The sequence below is a fragment of the Prunus avium genome, chromosome 4 (genome assembly GCF_965620075.1).
Source record: "Prunus avium chromosome 4, drPruAviu1.hap1.1, whole genome shotgun sequence".
Classification (NCBI taxonomy): Eukaryota; Viridiplantae; Streptophyta; class Magnoliopsida; order Rosales; family Rosaceae; genus Prunus; species Prunus avium.
In genome coordinates this window covers 4,398,835-4,406,190 of record NC_142287.1, presented here as the reverse complement: position 1 = coordinate 4,406,190, position 7,356 = coordinate 4,398,835, and the positions used below count along the sequence as shown (strand labels likewise).

At 40.7% G+C, this 7,356-nt stretch overlaps 1 non-coding gene across 1 annotated transcript; it reads right to left on the bottom strand.

The window, feature by feature from the left end:
* Nucleotides 1-3,101: 3,101 nt before the first annotated feature.
* Nucleotides 3,102-3,208, bottom strand: LOC148294713 (small nucleolar RNA R71). Its single transcript, XR_015835560.1, has one exon. It is a non-coding gene; the product is annotated as a small nucleolar RNA R71 (small nucleolar RNA).
* Between the last annotated feature and the right edge of the window lie 4,148 nt (nt 3,209-7,356).

Genomic DNA, 7,356 nt, shown 5'->3' with positions numbered 1-7,356 from the left:
ATATTATCCTGATTAATTAATTATCCCAATAAATGGTTTAATTAATTAATTTAAGGGATAATCTTCTTTTCCACGTGGCGTGGTCTGATTGGAGACGAAAATATTTGCTCCCACAAATGCCCCCCAGCTTCTGCATGGCGCTTGTGTGGCATGTAGGAGATGAAATTATTTTTCGGACTCTCCAACTGTATCTGGGCTTTCTTCTGCGAGTTGGATTCTTTTTCCAGATCAGGTTCCCAATTAGAGTAGGCTTCTGACTGTTCTTGGAGTTGGATTCCCAGCAGGAATGAGCTTGCGATTCCTTCTTGACCCGGGTTGTCCAACTTATATAAATACAGGGCTTCTCTTCACTCTTTCTCACATCGCAAACTTAACTTCTCTACTTTCTAGCTTGAGAAAGATCTTGGAGAATTTGTACTGCTTGTCGAAGAGAGGAGTTGCCGTGCATCCAAAGTAAGTCGAGCCCATAAAAATATATATTCGTATATATTTTTTGTCTTTTTTGGCAGCAAGGTTGTGGTCCAGCATGGGTTGGAGCTAACGCAATAAGGCCTGGTGCAAGTGCTGGGCTCAAGGAGAGAGCATGGAGGAGCTAAGCCCAAGGCAGAAAAATGGAGGCGCTGGGCTTCGGAGCAGTGGCCAAGAGGCGTTGGGCCTTGCGAGTCGTGGGCTTGAGCTGGGAAGCAGGCCACGCATGCGGGAGCTGGGCCAGGAGGCGCGTGCTTGATAAGTTCATAATTTCACACATTTGCATGCCTTCGTTACTTAGTAATTTTGTTTAGTTTCTCTTTATTTCAAGTCACTTACCTATGTTTGTGTGTTCTATAGGTTGAAGGCAGCAAGAGATTGCTTTTGAAGCAAAATGGTGCAAAACGTGCAAAAACTGGATATTGAGTTAGAAGTTCATTTCGGACTTATCTTCTTCATCCGAGCTTGGATTGGGCCAATACTTGTGTGGTTGGATCAGAGACATTCTGAACTTCAAAATGGATATCTTAAAGTCATATTTGGATTCAGCCAAACCCAATCCGTGAGCCCATCAAAATACACATCATGCTGACATGAGGATGAGCTGATGGATGCTTGGTCATGGTGAGCTAGGCATGAGCTATTGGTTTCTGGATGGATGCTTGATCATGCTGACATGAAGATGACCTATGGCTGCTGGTGGGATTTATTAGTGCAGCAACCAATTCTGATTATCTAAATACAAGTGTTGTATGCATTAGTCATATTCAATTCAGAATTCCCCTTTCCTTCTCCCTATAAATACCACTTCCATTCCACATCCCAGACACAATTCACTTCATCCATTACTTCCATACACACATTCAGATTCACCACAAAGAGAGAGAGAGAGCTAGCTGCAAAGGAGGGAGAGCTGGGAGCTGTCCTGGAAACTACCTTGCTGCCACCAGCTAGTTCTTCTATTCTCTTTATTCTACCTATGTATTTCTTATCTTCTGTATTCATAATTATGTTTAACTAATCCATTTTGTTAGGGCTTAGGATGAAGCCCTAGTCATGAATATTCAATGTTATGGATGATTTCATAGTTAATTGATTTCCTTGCTTTCATTATCAAGTTGTTAATCTCCAGCTTATTATGTGCTTGATGTATGTTTTCTTGGAGTAGCTAACTAGGATTTTATGCATCTAGCACAGGTTGGGAAGGGGTTTAGATTCACCAATTCTACTCTCCTTTCACAAGCAACACATGAATGGCCTAAGAATCATTCAAGGGGTTAATAACCATAGGTTGACTAGGACAGATACCATGTTCTAGGACTTGTGTGATTATCATATTCTCAAGGAACTTAATGACTCTTATATGCTTTATTCTAAGTAGATACCATGCTTAGGTTGCATATTAGAGATCACGTGTTGTGTAGATACCATGCACAATTACATGCCTTAGGAGAATCATGCATCCTGCACCTAGATACCATAGGCTTGTATGCGATAATCTATTGTTAATGAAGCTTGAGTCAATTTCTATGCATTCATAACTTGGATAGGAAGACTAGTGGTAGATTCCAAGGCTCTAACACTTCTCAATCATTGTTTCACAACTTGTTCATTGCTGCCATTGTTTACTTCCAGCACTTCCATTTCATTCTCTTGTTTTCATTTAAACAACAAAAACCCCCCATTCGAGTGCGTGTGTGGTGCTAGGATTCTGTCCTAGACCTTGCCAATTGTTAGTTAGTTTGTTTCTTTGTTTTCAGTTTTTCCATCATTCTAAGTAGTTTAACTTGCAACCAAGTTACCATTCTCCGTGGGATCGACCTCGTATTTCATAAGCTATACTATAAATGGTTCGTGCACTTGCGAGAATTGAAGTTTCTATTTTTAATAACTCATTTTAGTTGTTAGGAATAGGCTCAACAAGTTTTTGGCGCCGTTGCCGGGGAACCGGTAACGATGGTGCTATAGTTAGATTACTTTGAGTGTTTTTGTTTTTGTTTTCGTTGGTTTTTATTTCTGTATTCTGTTTTTCTTTTTAGTTGTTATCTCCATTTGAAGGCACTAATTGGTTTCTTGTGTGTGCATATATGTCCGAATCTGATTCTGAGCCAATTTCACCAGGAACTTTTGCTGTACGTGTTGGTTTGAGGAGGAATTATAGTTCTTTAAGTGCTGAATCTGAGAGCTACGAATCTGAAGGTTCAAGCAAGATGGCAGAGATTCCAAACAACAACAATAATGATGAAGGAGGTGGTGCGCTTGTTGTCCAACCTAGGAAACCCCTGCGTGAATTTTCCATCCCCAAAGTCACTGATCAACCTTCGTGCATCGTCTATCCTCAACTCACAATTGACAGGTTTGAGCTTAGAAGTGGTATGATTCATCTTCTTCCAACTTATTATGGTAATACCACTGAGGATCCTTACATGCATGTTAAGCAATTCTTTGAAATATGTGCTACAATCAAAATTCAAGGACTTGATGATGAGCAGATTAAGATGAGGCTATTCCCATTCAGTTTAAAAGATAAGGCTAAGTCATGGTTATACTCTTTGCCTAATGCTTCAATTCGTACTTGGGATGAGCTTTCTAATAAGTTTTTGCAGAAATTCTTTCCAGCTCAAAAGACTAACAAGATTAGAAAGGAAATTCTTGGTTTCACACAAAGAGAAGGAGAAGCTTTTCATGAATGCTGGGAGAGGTACAAGGAGATGATGAGTTCTTGCCCACACCACAATATAGAGAGTTGGATGCAAATGCAATCTTTCTATGAAGGTTTGCTTGATTCCGAAAGGATGATGGTAGATGCAACAAGTGGAGAAGGACTGATGAACAAAACAGCAGATGAGGCTTTTACTCTCTTTGAATCTTTGAGTACCAACTCTCAACAATGGAGCTACAATAAAGGAAGAGGAGCTCCTATGAAAGCTGTGGTCTCTGAGGTAAGTACTAATAATGAGATTAATGCAAAACTTGATGTTATGTGTTCTTTGCTTCAACAGGCAGTGACTGGCCCTCTAGGAAGCAAAGAGGAAGTTCAAGACCAATCTTTTGCAAAGCACATGCTAGAGCAAGCAAATGCCCTTCAAGGAAGGAATCCTCAGAATGATCCTTACTCAAACACATACAATCCGGGGTGGAGAAATCATCCTAATTTCAGGTGGAGCAATAATTCAAATGTGCAACAATCTCAAGGACCTCCCCCAGGATTTCAAATACAACAAAGGCAATTCCAGCAAGCTCCCCAACAAGTACAAGAGCAAAGGGGTGATCAAATGGGAGAATTGCAAGACATGTTCAAGAAGTTCATGGGGCAACAGATGCAAACCAATCAGAATCTTCAAAATGCAGTGAACAAACTAGAAGTGCAAGTTGGGCAGATTGCATCCTCCATGAGCAATAGAGCATCCGGAACTTTTCCAAGCCAAACGGAGGTGAATCCAAGGCATCATGAGCAAGTTAAAGCAGTGCACATCTTGAGAAGTGGTAAACAAGTTGATAATAAGGTTGGAGATGCCAATGAAGAGCAAGAAGATGGAGAAAACGTGGAGATCATTCAGCCACCACAAGGGCAGCCCACAGGTTCCACCAAACAGCCCCTCAATTCTCTTGGAAAGAGCACAGGCCCTAAGGTATCATCTAATGCTAATCAAGTTCCAATTTCATCTAATGCTTTTAGGCCTATTGCACCCTTTCCCAGCAGGTTATCAAAGTCAAAGAAAGATCAAGGTTTGGATGAGATAATGGAAATATTCAAGAAAGTGCAAATCAACATCCCATTGCTCAATGCCATTGCTCAGATTCCAAAATATGCAAAATTTTTGAAGGATCTATGCACTAACAAGAGGAGATTCAAAGAGCATGAACAGGTTGCATTAAGTGAAGAGGTTAGTGCAGTCTTACAAAGAAAGCTACCTCCAAAGCTAAAGGATCCAGGTTCATTTTCTATACCTTGTATAGTTGGTGATTTTAAGTTTCAAAAAGCTTTGCTTGATCTTGGTGCATCCATTAACCTTATGCCATATCATGTTTATGAGAAACTTAACCTTGGTGAGTTGCAAGCCACATCTGTGAGCATTCAATTGGCAGATAGAACTATCAGGTACCCTAGGGGCATTCTAGAAGATGTTTTGGTGAAAGTAGAAGAGCTGATTTTGCCAGCTGATTTCTTGGTGTTGGAAATGGAAGAAGCACCAATTCATGACAATCAGTTACCACTCATTCTTGGTCGTCCATTCATGGCAACTGCCGGTGCAATTATTGATGTGAAGAAGGGTACATTGACTATGAACGTGTTTGATGAGACAATAGCATTCAAAGTGTTTGAAGCCTCCAAGTTTCCAAGTGATGAGCATGAAGTTTTCCAGCTTGATGCAATTGATAATATGGTGAAAGAAGCACTGCCAATGAGTTATTTGGAGCCTATTGAAGCATGCATCACACAAAGCATAAGGAAAGAAGAAGTGGACAGATTAGAGGCTGTGATCTCTCCTTTACTTCTTGAGCTTGTTTGCAGCATGGATAGCTACATAGAAGTGGGAAAGAGGTATGCAAACCAATTTGAATCTTTACCCGCACCTACTAATAAGGTTTTACCTTCTATTGTGCAGGCACCGGAGTTGGAATTAAAGCAATTGCCAACACACCTTAAATATGCTTATTTAGGTGAGAGTGAGACTCTACCTGTTATCATTGCCTCACACCTCGAACCAAATGATGAGAAGAAGCTTTTGAGGGTTCTAAAAGAGCACAAAACTGCGATTGGATGGAGCATTGCAGATATCAAAGGCATAAGCCCAACATCGTGCATGCATAGGATACTATTGGAGGACAATGCAGTGCCTAAGAGGGATGCCCAAAGACGTCTCAATCCAAACATGAAGGAGGTGGTAAGGAAAGAAGTAATGAAGCTTTTAGATGTTGGTATTATTTACCCTATTTCTGACAGTAAATGGGTGAGCCCAATACAAGTTGTCCCCAAGAAATCAGGTATCACAGTGGTGAAGAATGAAGCAAACGAGCTTGTACCAACACGGATGACCACGGGCTGGAGAGTTTGCATTGATTATAGGAAGCTCAACACAGCAACAAGCAAGGATCACTTCCCTCTTCCATTTATTGATCAAATGCTTGAGAGATTGGCTGGCCATAGCCACTATTGCTTCCTTGATGGATATTCAGGTTACAACCAAATCGCCATAGCCCCAGAAGATCAAGAGAAGACAACCTTCACATGTCCCTTTGGTACTTTTGCTTATAGGAGGATGCCCTTTGGTCTTTGCAACGCCCCAGCCACTTTCCAAAGGTGCATGATGAGCATTTTCTCCGACATGGTAGAAAGGTTTATTGAGGTATTCATGGATGACTTCTCTGTCTTTGGTGATTCTTTTGATCAATGTTTGCATAACTTATCTAAGGTGTTGGCTAGATGTGAACAAAATAACCTTGTGCTTAATTGGGAAAAATGTCATTTTATGGTTAACCAAGGCATAGTTCTTGGTCATGTCATCTCTAGTAATGGAATTGAGGTAGATAAAGCTAAGATTGATTTGATTGCTTCTATGCCCTCACCTACTTCTGTCAAAGAAGTACGTTCTTTCCTTGGCCATGCAGGTTTCTATAGGCGTTTCATTAAAGATTTTTCTAAGATTGCAAGGCCTTTGTGCAATCTCCTTGCCAAGGACATGGATTTTGTGTTTGATCAAAACTGTGAGAATGCTTTCAATGCTTTGAAAATGATGCTCACAACTGCCCCAATCATTATGCCACCGGATTGGAGCTTGCCTTTTGAACTGATGTGTGACGCCTCAGATTATGCTGTTGGAGCTGTTTTGGGGCAGCGAGTTGATAAGAAGCCACATGCCATCTACTATGCTAGTAGAACCCTCAACGATGCCCAACTCAACTATTCCACCACAGAGAAGGAGTTATTAGCTGTCATATTTGCTTTAGAGAAGTTCAGATCTTATTTGATTACTAACAAGGTCATTGTTTACACTGATCATGCAGCATTGAAATACTTGTTAGCTAAAAAGGATGCCAAGCCACGCCTCATTAGATGGATCCTCTTGTTGCAAGAGTTTGACTTGGAGATAAAAGATAAGAAAGGAAGTGAGAATGTGGTGGCTGATCACTTGAGTAGATTGGTGCATGTATCTAATGAAGAGGAGGATTCACTGCCATTGCGTGAAAGCTTCCCTGATGAGCAACTCTTCTCTATTTGTGCTTTGAATTCTCTTAATCCATTGCCTTGGTTTGCTGATATTGTTAACTACTTATGCACTAACGAACTCCCTACAGGGTTATCTACATTCCAACGTGACAAGCTTAGGAAACAAGCAAGATACTACTTTTGGGATGATCCATACCTATTCAAGCATTGTCCGGACCAAGTAATTCGAAGGTGTGTGCCTGAAGGTGATTTTAAGAGCATTCTAGAGTTTTGTCACTCCCATGCATGCGGAGGCCATTTTGGAGCAAAGAAGACTGCCAACAAAGTGCTACAATCAGGTTTCTTTTGGCCTACCCTTTTTAAGGATGCTTATACATTTTGTGCTTCATGTGATAGATGCCAACGGATGGGTAATTTGCATGCTAGAAATCAGATGCCTCTCACTAATATCTTAGTCATTGATATATTTGATGTTTGGGGAATTGATTTCATGGGCCCTTTTCCTACTTCTTATGGATTTGAATATATATTAGTTGCTGTCGATTATGTTTCCAAATGGGTGGAAGCCATTGCCACTAGAACTAATGATGCTAAGATTGTGATCAGTTTTCTCAGAGGAAATATTTTTACAAGGTTTGGCACACCAAGAGCAATCATTAGTGATGGTGGCTCCCATTTTGTTAACCAAGCTTTTGCAGCACTCTTGAAGAAGTATG